Source organism: Talpa occidentalis, unplaced genomic scaffold (assembly GCF_014898055.3).
Source record: "Talpa occidentalis isolate TD23 unplaced genomic scaffold, MPIMG_talOcc4v2.1 talOcc4.3, whole genome shotgun sequence".
NCBI lineage: Eukaryota > Metazoa > Chordata > Mammalia > Eulipotyphla > Talpidae > Talpa > Talpa occidentalis.
The window spans coordinates 28,978,438-29,000,910 of record NW_023603184.1 but is presented as its reverse complement, the minus strand read 5'-3'; the positions used below and the strand labels follow the sequence as shown (position 1 = coordinate 29,000,910).

Below are 22,473 nucleotides of genomic sequence, written 5' to 3'. Positions count from 1 at the left end.
TGACATGTGCACTTGCTTCACTCATCCACTACTAAAGCCACTAATATTATCACAATTGCCCCTTTATCCTCTCTTACCTCCCCGCTCTACCATACTGGCAACCAACATATTTTTCATAGAGTCTAAGAGTTATTTTTGTTAAGTTTTGCCTATTTGTTTTCATTGGTTATTTACATTCTACAAATGAGGGAAACCACCTGGTGATTTTCTTTCATTTATTTGACTTAGCATAATCACCTCAAGTTCCATCCATATGGTCTCAAAGGCACAATTTCATCATTTTAAATAGCTTTTATAATCATTGGATATATACATACCAAGTACATATCACTCCATCAAGTATATATACCACAATTTCTTTCTCATGTTACCCATCAATGAGCATTTAGGATGGTCCCATGTGGGGACTACTGTGAATAATGCTGCTATGAACACAGGGGTGCATATATCTCTTCACATTAGTGTTTTCATACTCTTTATCACTTATTGTAAGAGAGATTCAAATCCAAACTTTAATGAGCTATCACCTCACAGCTGTGAGAATGGCCCATATCAAAAAGACTGGAAACAAATGTTGGTGAGGGCGTGGAGGAAAAGGAACTCTAGTCCCCTGTTGGTGGAGATGTAAGCTGGTGCAGCCTCTATGGAAAATGGTATGGAGAGTCCTTAACAAACTAAAAATGGAAATACCACATGATCCAGCATTATGGCTCTGAGGTATTTAGCCAAAGAATATGTAACCACCCTATTTCTAAATAAGGTGACATTCCGAGGTAATGGGGATAATTAGAACTTTAATATTTGATGTTGAGGGGGCTCCATTTAACCCACAGTGGGGCAGGGGAGTCGTACTATCCACAAGACAAAGGACTCACGTGATGGCGACAGAGATGAAGCCTTGGAGCTGAGGCATGTTGTATTCGGTAGCACTGTGGAAAACCCAGGAGTTTTGTAGAAAATGGTTGGACATGTTGGGCTGATTCTTAGAAGGGACATAGGGGACTGGCTAGGAATATAGACATCATACCTCAGCATGTAGGGTGGTATACATTTGGGGACGATCACACCACTTGGGGAAAATAACTGACTCATCTTTGCAACCCCACACCTGTCTCAGCCTCTGCCATCACTCTAAGGGTTGAATGAGTAAGTGCCTGATGAAATAAAAACATTTTTTCAACTCTTCACTGATCTTAGTTCATGATAAGAAGGCTTTGCACGGAGACAACAGCTCCCCTCTGGCTCTGTGACATAAGGGCGTGTCCTTTGTAGGAATGGAAACAAGCACCCATAGGCCTCACCTTACATTCTCCTCTAGTCTCATGAAGTAAATTGTCAAAAGCGTCTCACCCAGCACCCCTCAAGGAGAGCCTTGAGGGCAGAGGTGAGGGGTCCCTGGGTTGTGAGACCATAAGCAGAGGAAAGCACAAAAGCCCTGCTGTGGTTTGCAGCAACATCTCCCTTTTACTTGAAAACCCTCACCTTTGCCACCAGCCCCACCTTTTCAATAAATAACTAAAGTTTCCCAATAGAGCCTTCTCTACCACCTTCTTTCCCACCAAACACCAAGACTAAAGTTAATTTGATCTTGGGGGAGTCAGGGTCTGGTGGTTCTCCCACCTGGCTGGGCTGGACCACAAGAGAGTTGCAGAGGGGCCATGGGGTTGTATGCTCCTCTGCAGGGCATTTGACCCAGCCTTCTTTGTGCCTGTTGCCTGGTGACATCCAGAGGCCCCTGTCTTCGAAATGCACTCTGGCCTGCGATTGGTCTGATGGTGGCATTTGTTGACAATAGACACTTTCCTGGCTCTGGACTCTGAAAGGGAGCTTGGGAGCTTGAATTTCAGGCTACAGGGCTTATTCAAATTCATTTGCTTAACTCTTTATGTCCCCTGCCAGGAAGGCCCAGCTGGTGCTGTTAGGCTGCCTGTGTCCACCTGAGCTCTATGACACCAGCCTCCCCTGCTTCAGAAAGTGCAGCCAGCCTGAGGTGGGGGACATCTTTTCTGCTCTGCCTTTCTGGCAGGATGGTTTTCCATCCTCTTTCACCTTTCCTAGGTTTTCTTGTAAGATAGCTTCAATCATAACACATCTTGGGCTGAGCTAGGAAAGGCAGTATATATTAGCCAGAGAAAGCTTGGCTTTGTCAGTGTTCTATCCTGAGGAACCTAAAAGACCCAAACCATTTCCTAGAGTACCCAGGAATCTATGGGTATGATATATTCCTTCCTGGGATGCAGCTGGATTCAGGTAGGTGGAAAGAGCTTAGAAGGAGACTGGGATGACTATGAGGGAGGTGCAGAAGGTGGAAAGCCAGACAGAAAAGGGATTCTGAATGCCTCCAAGGAGGAGGCTGTGGGATCAAGGAGTGAATGAATGACCCCAAGAGGTGGCACCATGTATGGAGGTTACTGGGGTGAGCACTGGGCACCCAGGCTCCTTGCGCCTCCTTGGGGCCCTCCCATCTTCTAGATCTTCTGCCTTGGCTACCCTTTAAAGAGTGAGTTAACTGAAAGTCAGGTTGTAACAAGCTGGGTTAAGGTAGTGACCTTGAAGTCAATTTTGAGGAAGATTTTGAAACAAAGATTTGAGGAGGGTATTAGTGGCTCAGGGCTGCTGTAACCAAGTACCACAAGCTGGGTGTCTTAACCCAAATATATTGTCTCACAGTTCTGGAGACTTCAACTCTGAGATCAAGATATCAGCAGAGTTGGTTCCTTTTAAGGATTCTGAGGAAGAAGCTGTTTCACGCCTGGCTCCTGGCTTCTGGTGGCTTGCTGGCAATCTCAGGTGTTCCTTGAGAGGTATTATTACCTCAATATCTGTCTTTATTTTCACATGATGTTCTCTTATGTAGATGTCTGTGTCCAAATTTCTCCTTTTTATAAGGGCCCTAATTCTATTGGATTAGGGGCCCACTCTAGTATGACCTCATTTTAACTTAAATACATATTAAAAAACCCTATTTCTAAATAAGGCTACATTCCAAGGCACTGGGGGTGAGGACTTCAATATATGGATGTAGGGGGAATATAACCAAAACAGTGATTTTTGAATATTTGGTAAAAGTGATCTCTAGAAACCAAGGAGAGTCCAGAAAGTCAAACCATGTCAGTGCAACCACACTTCCTACTGGATATGGTTAAGGACAAGTAACAAGATTTAGCTGGAGACACAGGTAAGAGCCAGAAACCTGTCACCCTCAGAACTATAGACAAGGAGAATGGATGTGCTTACAAATTCTAAGCACTTCTCATTTGTTGAGGGTCTCTGAAATTCAAAAGTGAAACACTTTGGCAAGGAAATTAACCCTCAACTTTTGGCCTGTGGACAGAAGCTATGCTAGTTACTAGGATGGCAATCATATATCCAGGGAGTCTGTTCTCAAAATCATTCATAACACAATCTCTAAAGCTTGGAAAACAATCTCCTCTCACTTCCTTCATCATCATATTTCCTCTTAATTTCCAAATCTCATTTGCACTTCTTCCCACAGAGTCTGTCTGAACGACAGTAAACCTCTGTTTTCGCCAGGAATAACAGTGCAAAGCAGTGTGGGTGGCAGGGCCCTAACGCCCAAGTTTGGGTCTCCATTTCCCGCCATTGTTTCCTCAGTCAGGTTCCCAAACACTCCTCTGGGCTGTCCTGGGGGGAGTTTTTCCAGATAAAAATGGCCTGGTTGGCTGCCAGTGATTCAGGCAGGTTCACAGCCCTAAACCTGCTTTATCTCTCAGGCTTATCACTTATCATCAGCTGCCAGGAGACAGACAATAGGGGCAAAGAGGCATTTTGGCTGAGCCAGGTCTTAGGGAACTGTGAGGGTTTTTAGAGGCCTCTAGACAACCAGATGAGGCAGTGTCTCCAGGTCCCTTTAGTTCCCATTTGAGTTCTTTCCCTGTTAAAGTGGCAGGAATTTGGTGCAGTCCCCTGACAACAGTGTCTCCCTGGGGCCTGGAACAGTAGAAATGGATTTCTCTCTGTCACTTCATCTCCCTTCAGACCTGCTATCTCTGGAAGCCCAGAATGGCAGAGAGCATTTGAGCGGCCAAAGAAGAAGGGACTCCAAAGGACCTTTCAGAAAGTTGGTATTTTGTCTCGTTCTGTTTTTCCTCTAAAATCTTCATTTAACTTTAAAAGTAATCCTGATGGTAAAACTAGTGAAACCTGAATAAACTGTGAGTTGTACTGATGCCAGTTCCCTGGTTTTGACATCATATTTCAGTTATGCCAATTTGGAGGAATTTCTTGTAAACCTATGATCGTTTTAAAAGTTATTTAAAAAGTAATCTTGATAGTTCCTCCAAAACAAGTCAATGAGCTTTGTCTTTGAAAATGCCCAAAAGGGTAATAGTTGAGAGCACAGGATTCAGGTCAGACAGAACTGGATTCAAATACAGCTCTATGACCTTGGGCAAATTACTTAATCTCTCTGAGCTTGGTTTCCTTATCTAGAAGAGGATCTTAGCAACTAGGGTGAGTGTGAGGACTATGGTAGGTAACTCATGGAAAACACCTAACTGGGTAAATGGTAAGCATTTCCTAAATGTACCTTTAAAACCATAATCTCTTGAATAAAGGAGCCACGTGGGCATTTTCAGCTCAGAAAGTCATATGTGTAATTAAAAGACTTGTTTTAGAGCCTCAGTGGTGATCAAGTGGGTCCACACTTGGACGATTCAAACATGAGTCAAATGGTTATGCAAAAATTGTTTGAATTCTGTTTAATTTTCCCCCTACAAATTGTCCAGAGTCCCAGGTTTCCTAACTTGGAATTTGATTAAACATCACAGAAAAAAATCACCGTCATTTCCACAGTAAATAAGAATTGGTTTGCAGCCTATTAGGCGGGTGCCTGGGGTAGGAAGCAATAGGGGATGAGATGTGTTAGGCCATCTCAATCTCTAATTTCCGGGTAAGATAATTAAGGGAAACAAATGTCTGTGCCTACACTTCAGGAAGTAGAAGGCCACCTTGTCAGAGGAAGCATCTCAGTCACCCAGCAGAACCTCCTGTGAATTTGAGAAGAGATCCAAAGCCAGCTCTGGATAGTCCCTTCCTAGTCCCCACCCTCCTTCCCAAGCCCTGTACTCCAGACATCCTGATTACTCATCATTTCTCAGACACCATCTGGGTTTCTCCAACCAGGTTGTCCACCTGGGAAGTCCCTCCCTCCACCTACGCCTTCAGTATCATTGCCTCTGCCAATTCCATCAGCCCATTTTTCAAAGCTTCTGTCAAATGCTTTATCTTCCTTACAGACTTCTCTGCACCACCATTCAGAGGTCACCTCTCCTCGTTTGAACTCTCCTAATTCCTGGTTGGTCTCTTTCTCCCAGTCTTTGTCACATTCATTCAATAATTATCTACCATGTTCTACACACCAGGCTCTGTGCTCAGTTCCAGAGCACATGTATATGTACATGCGTTGGGGTGAGGATGGGAAGATGAGCAAAAACCAAATAGTCACACAAAGTATATTCTGTTACGTTAATAGAGGAATGAAGGATTAAAGAATTATGATGTGTGCTTTAAACATGCTCTAGTTTAGGAGGGGAAACCAGGAAAAGTCCTTCTGAGGACTGAACAGCCAGACTGAGACCTGGTAGATTAGTTGCCTTGTCAGGTACCTAAGTGAAGCGTAGTGGGTGAAAGACCCAAAGACCACAAGGCCAGTGAAGGATGGGACGCCTGAAGAACTGAGAGGAGACTAGTGAGGAAGGAGAGAATGGAATGAGAAGAAGGGAGAGGGTGAAGAGATCCAGTCACAGGCAATCATGAGGTCACCGTAAGCATTTGGAAATGTTTCCCAAATATAGCAGGAGCCACTGAAAGACTTTAAAATAAATAAGTAAAGGAGGTTGACATGTAATTTTGAATACTTGTCTGGTTACTATCTAAAAAACAGAAATAAGACTAAAAGTGGAGCTACCAAGATGAGATTGTAACATCTCCATGTGAGGGTTGGTGGTGACAGTGGGGGTGGGGAGAGGAGGAGAAGGCCTCTTCTGGACAACTGGCATTTTATTGGATGAAGAGATGGTAGGAGAGGGAGCTTCTGAAAATTACTCCCAGATTAATAGCATGGACCTCTGAGTAACTGATGGCACCCAGAAGAATGATAGGTCTGGGTGGAAAAGTCTGAGGTGCAGTTTTAGACATAAAATTGTAAGTAGAGATGTCAAGAGGGCGGTTAGAGAGGAGGAGAGAAATCAGGCCTATAACATACACCTGGAAAGGCATTCAACAAACAAATGTAAGTCCTGTGAGTGAATAAGATTGCCTTGTACCACAGTGCAGGGTGAAAAGGTGGGGGGGCGGGCAGCTCAGAGAGGAGGAGAAAGAAGCAAGAACATGCAGGACTGAGCTTCTGGAAACCTAATGTTTTATTTTGTATTGAAATAATTTCCACCCCTTTGATGTTGAATTTGTATCCTGGTCTTGCTCTCTCAGGATTGGGAAGTAAAACTGATGTTAAAGAACTTTTTTGAGTTCTCAAGTAACATTGTAAGTGAAAATATAAATTCATTCAACAACACTGAGAATCCACATGCAGCAGGTACTGTGCTAGAAAATAAGGGAAAATATGAGCAAACTTTGTCTCTGCCCTGAGGGATCTCACAGATTAGTGAGAGGCACAGACAAGAAAAAAGCCAACATCACTGACACCTATATTGGTAACGAGTGCTCTCCAGGCACTAGGCACATGCCTAGACATTTCTACTCACTATTGCATATAATCCTGAAATCAGTCAGTCAGGTGGGTAATATCCTCATTTTAGAAAGGAGATGACACCAGGAATTTAAGTTATTTGTCCAACTGGAAAATCACACAATTGGCTGGTGGCAGAGCAGAGGTGTGACTCAGTCTTGCCTGGCTGCAACAGTGGGTTCTGGGGATCACCCTCACAACTTTTGGGAACATATCTCGGTGCTTCTTCCCTTCCTTGCCCCTGCGGAGACCATGGTTCTCTAGGAAGCAACTACCCCCTGCTTCCCAACAGGGAGAACAGAAGCTCTGGCTTGTCACAAGAGCTGAGGTACTTTGCTTTTTCAGCACCCCTGCCCTCAACGAGCCAAATGTGTACATAAATATCCAGGTAATAAGCACTGCAAATTTATGATCTGTTCCACATCTTTCAGAAAGTGTCAACCATCATCTTCCCTGACAGGACTTTTTTTAAAGCATCATGTGTTCCCTACATTGCATTGTGTTCCTTTTCTACATTTTTCAACTGTGAGGCTCTCCAGAGCCTCACTGTCATGTGAGTCATGACTGTGCTGTGATTACCATCCTGTCTTTTCTCAATCTAGTCTCCATTCTGGGGGAAGATGTCACCATCTTCCTCTTTCTTATCTGGGGTTCCTGCTTCAGCCCCTTTCAACACCTCATTTCAAAACTGTTCCTGGTTGGATCCACTCTTCACACTGTAGTCAGAGTGAGCTTGAATCATAAACCTTAGGTCTTGCTTAAAATCCTCAGGGGCACACCATGATCCTTAGAATGAATCCCAGCTTCCAAGCCTGGTGTCCTAGGCCTGCCATTATATCCCACACATTCCACGCCTTAGCAAATTCTTTGCTCCAGCAGGAAAGGGCTGCCTGCAGTCTCCTCCCGCAAGCTCAGTGGCTCCTCTGTCTAGGCCCATGTTCTTTCCTCTTTCTGGAAAACATGATCTCTCTACCTTCACCTGGTCAACTTCTCATTCATCAAGACTCAACCTGGTAGCTATCAGAACGGGAAGTCTTCCTGACACCCCCTGTGTGCTTCTGAAGTGTGAGCTGCTCTTATGTTGTATGACACCCCTTTCCTTATGTTAATTTTCATTCGTGACTGAATTTCACGAGGACAACCGAGGTCTCTTCTTCATCTCCATATCTCTAGTATCTACCACAGTGTCTGGAAAGTAATAATCACTCAGTAAATACATGTTAAATAAATAAATGAGTGAGTGATGGATTAATTATAAAGCCCTAGGATGTATTAGGTGCCAAATGAGTAGTACAGACAATAAGTGTAAAAGAAAGGAGGAAACGGTCACTTCCAGTCGGGATAGCTCCAGAAAGCTTCACAGATAAGAAGAAATTTATGCTGGGCCTTGCAGGATGAGATAACACAAGTGAAAGTGCTGGCCCAGGGCCAACCTGCTGCTGGTGTTGAATAAGGATGAAATGAATCTGATTTGGCAAGATGGAAAGAAGTGAGGAGGACATTCCATGGGGCAGGTGGCAGGGGCAAAGATTTTGAGGTGAAAAAACACAAGTCAAGTTCAGGGAACAATCAAGAGACTGGTTTGACTGGAGCAAAGGATTTGCAGCAAGGAAAGCAAGTTGGAAGCACAGGCAGGGGCAAGCAGTGGAGAAAGCAGAGGCACCTTATAGTTTGGTCCACAGCAGTCCATATATGAGGGACACAATGCTTCCTGCACCTGTCTTTTCCATCAAGGAGGTGTAAATTTGAACTTGATTAAGGGGACCTCTGAACAATGCTAGGAAAACACTCAAATACTCAGGGTCATGAGAGAGGGGCACAGTAGCCAAGGTGCAGGATTAGGTCATTATTTGGTGTCTCTATAGTGTGAACAATAGGCCAAAATCTCTCCCACCAGTTTTCGTTTTCCTCTGTCTCTCTAGTTTTGAGTGAATTAGAGCAGCTGAGCTGACCTCGGGGAAAAGTTACTTTGAGCAGGAAATGCAGTGGGGAGGAGAATAGGAAATTCTAAAATCATGCCAAGAAAGGAGGCATGAGGGCCCCTAACTCCTGTTGGCTCCTGGCCTGCTCTTGGGAACAGTTTACCTGTAAGGCACTTGACAGCACAGGATAGTGACAGATGGACATGAATCCTGGTGGCCACCATTAGCTGCTAGAATCCAACACCCATTTTATGCCATGTTTACATAAGGAAAGCAAGGAATGTGCTTGGCAGCAGATAGGAGAGCTCGGTCCTCTCATCAACTGCTCCTGCATCCTGTGTATGGCTCAGAGGAGACAGCATGTTGCAGTGAAAAATGATTGGGAAGAGAATCCCAAGCAAGGAGCAAGTCCATGTCTCTGAAATTGGGGTGGGATGGCAGACTGGAGTTCTAGGAGAGTTGATGCTATAGCTCCAGGCTATAGCTCCCCTGTAGAACCAGGAGGAGCCCAATGTTGCAGTCGAAGTCAAAGTCTCAAGGCAACTTGCTGAAACATTCTCTCTTGCCGGAGGGAAGAAGGTCTTTTTGTTCTACTCAGGCCTTTGATCAACTAGATAAGGACCAACCAGATGACTGAGGTAAATCTTTTTTCACTCAAAGTGCACTGATTTAAATATTAATCTCATCTGAAGATACACTCACAGGCACATATAGATTATTTGACAAAATATCTGGGCACCCATGGCCCAATAAATCTGACACATAAAGTTACCTATTACACTTGGTAATCCAGCCTTAGATCCCTATGCCACCTCACTCACCCTTTGCTCCAGCCACAAAAGAACATTCCCCATTATATTATTTTCCATTCTCTATTACTTTTCTCACACGGTGCCTTTCACCCTAAATTACCTTTCCCATCTATCTCTCAGTTCCATCATTGCTTTCACATGAAATTCATTTGCCACCTCTCCCTGTGTGCTGTTACATCCTAGTAAGAAACCTCAGATATTTTCTACAATTTCTGTATGCCTCAGTTTCCTCTTCTGTAAAATAGAGATGATTCCTAAGGTAGTTAAGACTGCATGAGCTAACCCAAATAAGGCCGTCTGATATGTGCCTAACTAAATCATGAGCGTTGATGTTTTGTTGTTATTCTCTAAGTCTTCCCCATTCCCTATTAGAGATACTTGAATAATAACTGTGGCTGGGATTTAGCACAGCTATCTTAAAGAGTTTTGAAAGCAGACCTTTACATGTAGACTTTACTTTTGCTCCTCCTGTTTGTTTGTAATTCATAGTCTTAAAATGGCCAATGGTTATAAGAATTACTGTCCATTAAAATAATGTCTGCTCTATTCATAGGCATTAAAGAAAGTTGAAGTGTAATTGTGACCATATGTGATTTTTGTCTCAGGCACTAACTCTATGCATAATCTAAACAGTGACTCTCCTTTGTGGGTTTGGTTTAAACTACTACCTCCTTTCTCCCTGGGTAGGACACAGCAAACAAAATGTCTGTTCCTGGCAAGGTTGAGTTGCTCTTAGTTTTCTCACTCTGACTCTACTTCAATGGTGGTCCATGGTACGGTACCTATGGGCTTAGAGCTCTCAGAAACACTACAAGATCAAACTAAAGGGCTGGCTTTCTGGCAGAATTACTAGTGGTTTAGCAAGTGTATTTCAACAGCCTGTAGGCCATTCACTATCGTGAGGAAATGTAAATGAGGAACTCTGAGGCACATGGGCAAATGCCTAATCAAGTGAGTGTCATCAGGCACGAAGACCACAGAGATGCAAATGGCCACCTTCACACAAAGGGCCAGTGAAACCAGGATGGCAAAAAAATAGGCAGACCCTTGACTTAGATCCAGTCAGAAGGTGTGGTAGGAGGCTAGTAGCACCATCCTTCAAAATGAAAGTGCATGTTCTAAGTGCCCACGTGCTCCTATCTGCTATGTTTGGGGAGATGTGAGGAAATCTGGCACAGTGGAAAATAGAAACTGCAAGAATCAAATATCTGTATTATTTTCCCATTTTTGCAACTTGTTTTCTCTCTGGTTCTGCTCCTGCCAGGAACAGTTAGACCTATAGACTTGTCTTTACAGAAAGCCAGGAGAGAGCTGAAGTGCTTGCCTCTCTCCTTACCAGGCTCCAGTGGAGAAGAAAAGGGCCTTAAGCTAGCTCTCCATGAGGCAGAGGTCACTGGGACCTGCTATAAACAAATACAGAGTTTGACTAGCAGGCCTGGGACTGAAAAATCTCTCGTTCAAGTGTTACAGGGCAGGGAGGGGGCAGTCCAAACCCCGCAAACCTGCCTATTCTAAATAGGTTCTGCCATCCGCCGCATCAACACAAAACATATGAGACTTTAATGGGAAGGAACTTTAATACAATTTGGAAACAATACAGGAAAGGCAAAGAATCTAGTTTCTAAATCAAGCACCCAATGTTACCCGTCCCCTCGTGGGTAAAACTCCATCCAAATGGGATTGGCCCAGAGCAAGGCCCCAAAGCCTGCCACCAGTCTAAAGCATCTTCCAGTGGGGACCCACAGAAAAGGGTCAGAAACAACCAGACAAGCCCGGAAGGAAAAGAGCAAAATCAACATCAAGGTAAAAGCTGCCATTGTCACCTCCCCACGGGTCTCACCCACATCTGTGTCACCCCGTCCATGACCAAAAGACAAGCTCAGTTTCTTCACGTGTCTCTAGGCTCCATGTGCCTCCTCCAGGTCTCCTTCTGGCTCCATCCTGCTCCTTCCTTCCTCAGTCCCCTCTGCAGCTTCTTCTCTCCCTGCTCAGCTCCACCCTCCTTTTGGGTGGGGCAGGAAACCTGGAACCTCCCCCTTTCCTGGGGACCACCCTGTTACACAAGGAGTGCGAAGATCTGTGTAAAGCTCCTCTGTAACTACTGCTTATATTAAACCTAAAATACCTGGTCCCTGAAATCCAATATCCCATACTAAACTCACTGTGTAAGTGTCTGAGGTCCCCCTTTAGACTGCAGGCTCATGGAGCATGTCATCACTCCCAGGGTCTGCGTATCATAATGTGTTGCACACAGAAGGCACAGTTTAATTATCTACTGCTGTGCGACAAACTACCCCAAAACATAGACACTTGAATCAACAGTGACATACTAATTTTCATGATTATGCCATTCGAGCTATATTTGGCCGAGTAGTTTGCTCCATATGGTATCAGCTGGGACACCACTTAGGCCACATCTAACTGGCCACTTTGGCTATGCTGGAAGGTCCTAGAAGGCCTTGCTCTCACATCTGGCTCGTAGATGCTCCTCCATAAGCCACCCCCGCCTCACCATTCAGTACTCTAATTCCAGCTTCTTTACAGCTTGTGGTGGCTCCTAAGAGCAAAAGTGGAGGTAGAAACTGCCAAGCCTCTAATATGCCAGACTGAAAACTGAAATGTGTCACTTCTACCACCCAGTTACAATGGGAGGAGGGACATGCTTATTTAAGAGAGTCAAATGGTGGGGGCTATTTTTGGAAACTACCACAGAGCAGTTGATCAATATTTATTTAATTTATTTTCTAACATGAGAACTGCTGAGTGTGGCCCCATCAAGGGACGTATACGTTTTCCTCCTTTTCATCTATCGCTATTTTTTCCACATATGTAACTTTTCATTTTCTAATGGTTACAGTTAATAGTTTCTAAATGGGTGAATAATTTTAATATTGTATCTTATTTAACCTAAATACAGCTAACATATATCATTTCTCTGTGTTATCAACCAAAAATGATTATTGAGATATTTTATATTCTTGTAAGATTTTTGAATGAAATTTCAAACTATGGTGAGGATTTTGCACTGATAGTACATCTCAATCTGCTCTAACTATATTTTAAGTATTTAATAGCCACATGTGACTAGGCTACCATATTGGACAGTACAGGGCCAGACAATCCAGATATCCTTATCTCTATCTCTATCTAAGGATAAGACATCCTTATCTCTAAAGGAAGGATAATAAAGTAGAATAGGCATGCTCTAGAAAGCATATATTTGGGAGCTATTGTGAGTGTCAATCAAAAAGCATACATTATACACTCAGCAAGTACCCTACATGTGATGATCACTAAATGTTTGTCTCAGTCCATTTGGGCTATTACAATAAAGCACCATAGATTGACTGACCTACAGGCAGTAATTTGTTTCTCACAGTTGTGGAGGCTCGGAAGTTAAAGATCAAGTTGCTGGCAGATTTAGTGAATGTAGAGAGTCTGCTTTCCGAGTCATAGATGGTCATCTTTTCACTGTGTCCTCACATGGTAGAAGAGGGAAGGGAGCTCTCTGAGGTCTTTTTTCATAAAGGCACTAATCCCGTTCTTGAGGGTTCCATCCTCATGACCTGCTCACTTTCCAAAGGCCCACCTCTAAATACCATCACATTGGGCTTTAGGTTTCAGCATATGAATTCTAGGAGATATAGACATTCAGTCTTTGGTAATTTTGGTCCTGATGGAGAGTAAGAGTAGAAAATTTATCATGGGTGCATCACAAGATCAAAAACTGAAGGTAGAGGTAGACCTGATTAATATAGTTGTTAAATCAGCTACAGAAAAGAAAAATCTTTAAACAGGAACTCCTTGGATGCAGACAGACTGTGACAGAAAGCATCCAAAGGCACAGACCAGAAGTGGGGACTGGAGATTGAAGGACATTAGAAAATCACTATTCCTTACAAATTAATCCAATCACTCCCTGAAAGTGACTAATTTACAACAGATAATATTATCATAAAGGAATGAACGTCTCCACAAAAGAACACTGTATCAGTATAATGTCTGCACTGGCAAAAGGCAGCGTTTCTGCCACCTGTGTCTGTATAAATATCTTCTCCTTTTCTTCCTTCTAATAAACCTACACTTTTTAGATATAACCATGTCTCTTTGGGAAGCTCACTGCATGCCGCTGAAAGAGGAACTCTGATGAAACTTTTCTCAGAGGCAACACAAGGAACCTGCTTACTGAACCCTACATCTCATCAAAATGACATCAGTCCTACTTCATTATTTACAGGTCTTTTATTGCCAGGAATGGAGACATTCTCAAGCTTACTCAAGTAAGACTATATATTTCTTGATCTGGAGGGCATTTGTAATCTATGTTTACCTAGTGCTTTTAACCAGGTTTACCATTTTTCTCATTTCTCAAATTCTCCTGGAATTTGTTTCTCTGTACTTCTACTCTGCTTTCCTCTTCACACTGACCAGTATCCTTTGCTTACTCATGGTTCATCATAACTTCCCCAGCCTCTCTCTGGCTATGGCATGACCTTTAGATAAACTGTGACCGACTGATAACTGGTTTGGGTTCTCATGTTTCACAACACATTCCCAGGAGAGGTAATCTGATTGGCCTGGTTCATTTTTTTCAAGCCAGTTCATGTCCTATCTCACCTGAAAATTGGCTGCCTTGGGTTCAGGTGCCCATCCTTGGCTGCCGGTAGGGATGTACCTTCTTATGGTACTAAGGATTGCCACCCGGAAATCAGGGGCTATGGGTGGGGTAGTTTCCTTTGGAGGGGGTGTGGGCAGACAGGCATGATTGAAATCACAATGCACTTTTTCTCTCTGTGTCACTGGGATTTTCCAGTTGAGCTCATGAGTCTGATCTTGACAGAAGGAGGGTTTCTATTCTTTACCTGCTATTGGCCTAGACCTCTGGGATAACTTCACCTAACAGCAATCCCTATGCGCAGAGACTTTAAGAACCATGAATGCTGAGGAAGTGTAGTTAAGACAAGGCTGTGTTCCATCACTAGGAGGGGGATACTCATAATTTTCCTTGTAGTTCCTCAGGAACCCTTTCCTGTCCTAGACACTCAGCACAACAGATTGATCCAAGTGCTTGCTTTGCTAATATCCCCATAAATCACTGTTAGAATAGGTACCATTTGTTGTGACCCTCTTGCAGTACATAATTAGTAACGCTGATCAAAAATGTAGATTCCTAGTCTTAACTATAGACCCATGGATGAGAAGTCCAGGGAATGTGGCTCAAAAATCAGCATGTTTACCAACTCCACAGTAAGTGACATAGTTGAGTTTGAAGAGCATTAAAATAAATCACCCTATACAACCTCATCTATTTCAGACTATACCACTCCATTCCCCAGATTTCATGAAAACCCCTTAGGATACCTGAAATACAAAACCTAGAATTTTTCTAGAACTTTTCAGGTAGTCTGAGGCCTATCCAATTATCCTCAAAATCAGATATAAATAAGCACGAACTTCCTGGCCACCATCCTTTCTGACACAGACTCCTGGATTCAATCAGGAAGCACCCTGACTTTGCCCCTGACTTGACATTTCCCATGGGACACCAAAAGGATTTACCTAGCAGCTCTTGTGCAATAAATCAGCACAAATCTCAAGGCACCACCCTGGATAAAGGCCCTTCTGGCTGGCTGCCTGAGTCACAGCTCAGTGGGATAAGTCCAAAGAAGCCTCAGGCGGGTGGAAAGCAGTGTATGTGGGGCTGGCTTTCTGCAGAATCACAATGGAGCCAGTGTTCACATTAGAACCAGACAACAGCTCCAATTCAAAGACAGGATGCCAAGGCTGAAGAGTGCTCTGGGTAAGAGGGAGGACCTGGGCCCCTTTTTTGGCTTGGGCTTTGCTTGGAAATGACTCCACTTTTGTTTTTAATCCTATTTAAATTCCCCCCCCCCCCAAATCTCTAGAAGCACAAATAAATGGCCATCCATTTCTTCCAGGGTAGTCACTTTTTTTTTTTTTTTTTATTTTACCCAAGAATTTGGATACTACACTGCCCCGGGTCTGTCATTGTTATGCATGAGCAAGAGATGTGCAATCTCCAGATTCTGGAGGAAATAAAGTAAGGAAATTAAGAATTGATACTTAGCTTCTAACAGCAGTCAACACTGAGCTCTTTCCCAAAGCCTCATTGTGCTGTACAGATTTCTAGTTCTAGTGGTACCAGATATTTTAATTTCTGCTCAAGGACAGAAACCACTATTTGATTTGTGGGCATTTACTGGATTATATGCTTCATAGAGAGATTTTTTTTCCTTAAGCATCCATCTTTAATGATGTCCAAGAAGTCTTCAAAGTAGATCAAATGTTCAAATCAAGTTTCTATACTTTCCTGCTTATTCACTGGACAGGAAACGTATATTCAACTCTCTTTCCAGCCTGGAGCTGGCTGAATTATATTTAAGTCTCCAGTGTCAACCTCAATATATCTCATTCTTATAAAACTGACCAAAGAGGAAAGCTAATAGAGGCAATGTCTTTAACAAGAAGAGAAAAACAGCCTGATATTCTGGAGTATAAGGGAATTTTTTCTTCCTCTAAAGGAGATTTTTTTTCTCCCTGAAATCAAAATATTTTTAAACATTACTTGTCTTGTGTTTTTAGTAACTATTACTGAATTTTTTTTCTAAATAGGAACAAAGCTTATTGATAATACAAATGGTCAAATTAATGAGGTGATAAACTGAATAAATTGTACTAGAAAACATATGTAAATGAGATTAAAAAAAAAAAAAAACCAGCCACTAGACCAAAGCGATTTACAGATGCAATGCAATTCGAACTAAAGCCTCATTGGCATTCTTCAAAGAAATGAAACAAATATTACTGCAATTCATATGGAATCACAAAAACCCAGAATAGCCAAAGTTCTCTTCACTAAAAAGGAGAAGGAAGAAGAATGGGGATATTACACTCCCAGACTTCAAATTATACTATAAAGCCATAATAATAAAAACAGCATGATATTGGAACAAAAACAGACATACAAGCCAGTGGAATAGAAATGGGAACCCAGAAATAAAATCATGTATTTATGGACAACTAACCTATGGCAAAGGGGTGGAGTATATACAATGGGACAAGGAATGTCTCTTCAACAAATTGTGTTGAAAAAAGTAGATTGCCACATGAAAAAGAATGAAGCTAGACCACTATATTACAACATATACAAAAATTAACTCAAAATAGATAAAGGACTTGGACGTAAGACCTGAACCATAAGATATATTGAAGAAAACACAGGAAAAACACTCCATAAGTTTCAGAAACATCCTTGAGGACTCGTCTCCAGAAGCAAGGAAAACAAAGGAGAATAGAAACAGCCGGAACTTTATCAAATGAAAAGGCTTCTGTATAGCAAAAAAGACAGTAACCAAAATGAAGAGACACTACTGAATGGGAGAAAATATTCTCACAACACATATTTGACAAGGGACTGATAATGAAGAACTACAAAGAGCTTATGCAACTCAACAAAAGCAAAACAAACAACCCAATCAAAAATGGACAGAGGAGATAGACACTTCTCCAAAGAATATATGCAAATGACCAACAGGTATACAGAAAAAATGTTTATTATCACTTGTTATCAGGGAAATGCAGATCAAAACCACAATGAGATACCATCTCACATCTGTGAGAATAGCTCATCTTAAAACACACACACACACACACAAAACAACCACCCAGAAACAACAAGTGCTGGTGAGTATGTGGTGAAAACGGAACTCTTTCTTATCCTGTTGGTGGGAATGTAAACTGGCCAAGCCACTATGAAAGGCTGTGTTTAGATTCCTTAAAATGCTAAAAATGGATCTACCATGTGACCTAGTGATTTCACTCTTAGAATCTATCCAAAGGTCACAAAAACCTTAATTCAAAAAGAAACCTGAACTCCTATGCTTACTGCTGCACTGTTTATAATAGCCAAGATACGGAAACAATGTGAAAGTCCCCAAACAGATGAATGGATCAAGAAGATGTGGTAAACATACAATATGGACTACCACTCAGCAATCAAAAAAGATAAACATGCCATTTGTGGTAACATTGATGGAGCTGGAAGGGATTATGCTAAAAGAAATGTCAAAAGGGAAAAGATAAACATCATATGGTTTTACTTATAGGCAGAATATAGAGAAACCAAACAAAGGGTTAGGAAAAAAAAATAAAACTTGCAAGGTGACCTTGCAAGACCTGAGGCATACTGAGGTGGAAGCAAAGGGGAAGGAGTCAAAACAGGGAAGGGAAGAGCACAAGGAACTATGGTGATAGATTATGGGTTCTATGGTGGTGGAAGAACTATGGGGGCTATGTCTGAGGGGGAGAAATCGAATACTGTCCAAAAATTAACAATTACATAAGAAAAATAATAATTAAAAATAAAAACATCCAGTAGAAAAACAGATCCCAGGATCTGTCTTAGTAATACTACTGAGGAAAGAAACTGAAGCAATAATAAATGACAATATTCTTGATTCTATAAACAAAATCAACCTAACTGAATGTGTATTCAATGTATTTATCCAAAAGAATCAGTAGCTACAAATATTGGCAATTAAAAAGTGTTCAACATCGTATAGCATGGTGACTATATCGCGTATTTAGAAGTTTCTAAGAGAATAAAAGAAAAAAATGTTGTGTGTGTTTGTGTGTGTGTGTGTATAATGTGGGGATGGATATTAACTAGACTTACTATCTATATATACAGATATCAGATCATTAAGGTGTACAACTGAAGCTAACATGTCATGTCAACTATACCTCAATAAAAGCTTTTCAAACAATTATCCAATCTTGTATAAAGAGGCTACTAAGAAAAAGCAAACAAAAAACTGGCCTTCCTTAGACTTTCCCTTCACAATAATGATAGTGTCCAAAGATGATAAAGAAATGTCTACATATATTCAGAAATTCCTATAAATTTAGGAAAACCATTATCTATGTGACCTAAGAACCAAAAGATAGTCTCAAAAATGCAAGAACTAAGTGTGTGTGTGTATATATATACATATATATATATATCTCCCATCTACTCCTCCTGAAGTTTCTCTGAGAATGTCCACAGGAACATTATGACATGATTCCTAAGTCAGATCTTAGGACAAAGGAGGAAAGAACCAGAAGTATTGAAGCAAGTTACCACCACTCCCCAACTCCCGCCACACACACAATTGTCAATGTGCTTTTAGGAACTTGATTATAAAAAAATCAACTGAAATACATAATTATTTTTTAAGTTTTCAGTTAAAATTACTGGAAGTGGAGAAAAGTGAGTAAGGAAGAACATTTGATTCCTCATTCCACATAAAGCAAAGCAAAAAGCGAATGTTTACTTTTTAATAAAATAGAAAATATGCTCTTTGGTTGTTGATGATCAACTTGCTATTAATCTGTGTGGCTACAGAGAAACTAGGAAATGCCTTTTGTGAAATAATTCTTCCCATACAGTCCTGGGCGACATTCTGCCCAGAAGAAACATCCTTGGAAATGTGGGAAGGAAAGATGATTATTTTCCTGAAATAGTTGTGACCAGAAAAGTGGGCATCCCTGTGACATCACTGTGACTTCCTAGGAATTCCCGAGAACCACCTGCCTCAGACCTTATGACTCTATCTTGGTGGTGGATTTGCTGGCCTTCACAGCCCTGTTTTTCCAAAGTTGGGTCAGTCCCCAGTTCCTGTACTGCACCTTTCATTCCGGAATACCACAACTAGACAGCTGTTTACCTGACTGAATCCAGGCTGATGCATTTGAGTTTAGAATTACTTTATAATTTTGTCACCACTCATACAATTTAAAGCAGGAAATGCAGTATCTAAGCCAATGCAGAAGATTAATGCAAACAAAATACTACCCATATAGCAAAAGGCAAACTAAAAAGTAAAGAAAATGTAAGACATAAAGCAAGATGACAGAAGTAACACCAGTCGTAACAGTTATGTCAACAAATGTCAGTTTTTTCAAACCACTTTAATAACAGAAAAAGATCCAGGATGGAGAAAAAACAACACAGCAATCCAATGACTGCTTAACGAAATGGCTTTATATATATATATATATGTATATGTATGTATGTGATACCATGGTTGAAAATAAAAGAATGGAGTAGGGATATGTCAGGCAAATGCAAACAAAAAGAAAACAAGAAAGAATTTAAGGTAATAAAGATTAAACTGGATAATTAGAATTTTTTAAATGTGTATACAAAAAAAGTGTATATAGAAATAGTCATAAATACTTTCTCAGTGTGCTAAATAAAGGTAGAGCTAAATACTGCAATCAATTTGGTCCTGATCCCTTCAGTTTTCTAGCATCTATCTATTGATCATCTGTCTGTTATAGGACAGGGAGAGGGGCAGCCCAAACCCCGCAAACCTGCCTATTTTAAATGGGTTCTGCCATCCGCCGCATCAACACAAAACATATGAGACTTTAATGGGAAGGAACTTTAATAAAACTAGGAAACAATACAGGTAAGGCAGAGTCTAGTTTCTAAATGAAGCACCCAGAGTTACCCGTCCCCTTGTGGGTAAAACTCCATCCACATGGGATTGGCCCAGAACAAGGCCCCAAATCCTGCCTCAAGTCTAAAGCATCTTCCAGTGGGGACCCACAGAAAAGGGTCAGAAACAACCAGAAAAGCCCGAAAGGAAAAGAGCAAAATCAACATCAAGATAAAAGCTGCCATTGTCACCTCCCCATGGGTCTCACCCACATCTGTGTCACCCAGTCCACGACCAAAAGACAAGCACAGTTTCTTCACGTGTCTCTAGGCTCCATGCGCCTCCTCCAGGTCTCCTGGCTCCATCCTGCTTCCTTCCTTCCTCAGTCTCTTCTGCAGCTTCTTCTTTCCCTGCTCAGCTCCACCCTCTCTTGGGTGGGGCAGGGAACCTCCCCCTTTCCTGGGGACCACCCTGTTGCATGTCTATCATCTATATTTTATTATATTATATTGACATTAAAGATGCACCTACTTAAAACAGTACCATTGTTTTCTATACATTTAAGAAAGGAAAACACTACCAGTTAATTTATGATATGCCAGAAATCATGAGATGAATTCCAATTTCATATATTAAAAGATGCCCAAATCTTACAGTAGATTTATTTCTAATACATTTTTATAAGATCTGGCTTATTATATCTCTATTCCCCCTCCCTCTGCTACTATCTATCTTCCATCTGTCTACCTACCTACCTAACTTCTGTGATTTTCTTTCTCTCATAGGGATATGACTTGGAGGGCTTTTTCAATTGTGGGTCATAATTACCTGCCTTATTTAAAATGCCACAGAGCATTTCATAATTTGAATATATTGTCATTTATTAATTCTTTCCTGTAAATGTTAAAATTAATAATTAGGTTCTTTTTTATCTTTAGCAATGACAAAATGCTGCAGTGACCACTTTTATGCATTCCTAGGGATCATTTGTGTGCACATTATTTTAGAATAAATAATGTAGTATATGCTTTTCTAATGCAGACATGCTCTCTCAAGTATAAATATCTTTGAAGTTTTGGTAGATCCTAGCAGATTGTCCTCCAACAAGGCCACGCCAATTACATTCCCATCAATATCCAAAAATGGATGCTAAGATTATTTAAATTTTTGCCCAATTTAATAAGCTGTTTTCATGTTCATTTTCTTGATTTACCAGAGAGGTTTGATCACCTTATCATGTTTATTGTCCATCACATTTCTTCTGTGAATTGTGTTTTTATATCTTTTGCTTATTTTTGGAGTTTTTTCTTCTTCATTTCTTATCGATGTGGATCTCCAGAGGCTTATGAATAATAGTTCATTGATCTATTATGTGCCTTGCAAACATTTTCTCCCCTTGTAGCTCCATCATTTGTTTTAATGAAGTAAGTATATGGAGTATTAAAGATAAGTTTACCCTGCTCCCCAAAAGTAGAGAGATCACCTGAAGCCTTTCATAAACTGAAATGGCATCAAGCAAACATGTATTAACTGATATGGAAGAGCATTTTTTTAGTGTTTCCAGATTTAAAAAAAAATCCTACCAAATCATAGCAAATAACACATAAAACCTAAAATAACACTAACATAGTAAAGCAGAGATGATAGGATAAAGGCCCAGCCTGTACAAAGTAGAATATTGCCCATGCAGGGTAGTTTCACTTACCACCAGAGGGGAAGATGGCGCGCAAGCTGCAGGCTGAGAGATGGTGATGGCGGTGTGTCAGGCTGAGTCATCAAAGGCAGGGGTGGTGGAAGATCCGGGAGACTGGGGTGTGGGGGGCAAGAGGAAATGCATCACCTGCTAACTTCTCAGGGTGGTCTGAACCCATAAGGGCAGGCAGGTCACTAAGATTTACACCTTCCAGATCTGCCTCTTGCCTTGATGGTTAAGGTTTATGGTCTGCAGTGGCTGATGTACAAGGCTTGGAATACAATAGTGTACTTAACTATTAAGCCTCATGCATTTTTCTCTCATTCAAGGCACCCTGCAAACCTTCCCTAAAGGGAATGTGCCCTTTCAAATTTAAAGTCACACTCTCTGCATTACTGTAGCCCTGTGAGGTACAATGAGGATCTCACTTGTGTGCTTCAAGGTCACTTCCTAGAAGGCTTGAGTTCCAGGCCCTTCACTGTTAGGTTTGGATTCAATTCATAAGTATCTTTTCCTCTTGTACTTGTATCAGATCTTCCCTTGTCAGGGGAGCACAGAGTGTGGTTCCAGGGAAGGAGCTTGATGGTGCTGCTCTCACAGCTCAGGGCCTGCACTGCCTTTAGAAAAAACTGACACAAAAGACTGCTTTCACCTTGCAACTTCTGACACCTTGTGACTTCTGTTGTAAAAGTGGACTCCTTTCAGATTTCTTCTGGTTAGCAAAAACAGGGACTAATGTGGGTCTTCTGTAAAAAACGAAGCGGTGCTAAGTCGAACTTTCAAAAAGCACAGGATACCTGTAAACATAATCAAGTATGTTACTATTTTCCTTCACAGATTTTGTCAGGATTAAAAAAACACTTCTTAATTCCACGTTACTTATTCTCCCATG

The 22,473-nt window shown here is 41.5% G+C and overlaps 1 protein-coding gene across 1 annotated transcript in view; it reads right to left on the bottom strand.

The window, feature by feature from the left end:
• The window catches only part of BMAL1 (basic helix-loop-helix ARNT like 1), a 254,388-nt gene extending 232,497 nt beyond the window's left edge, over positions 1-21,891 (bottom strand). Inside the window, exon 1 of the mRNA XM_054699379.1 lies at positions 21,594-21,891. The gene's annotated coding sequence lies outside the window, so the exon portion shown is untranslated. The remainder of the gene's footprint in view (positions 1-21,593) is intronic.
• Between the last annotated feature and the right edge of the window lie 582 nt (positions 21,892-22,473).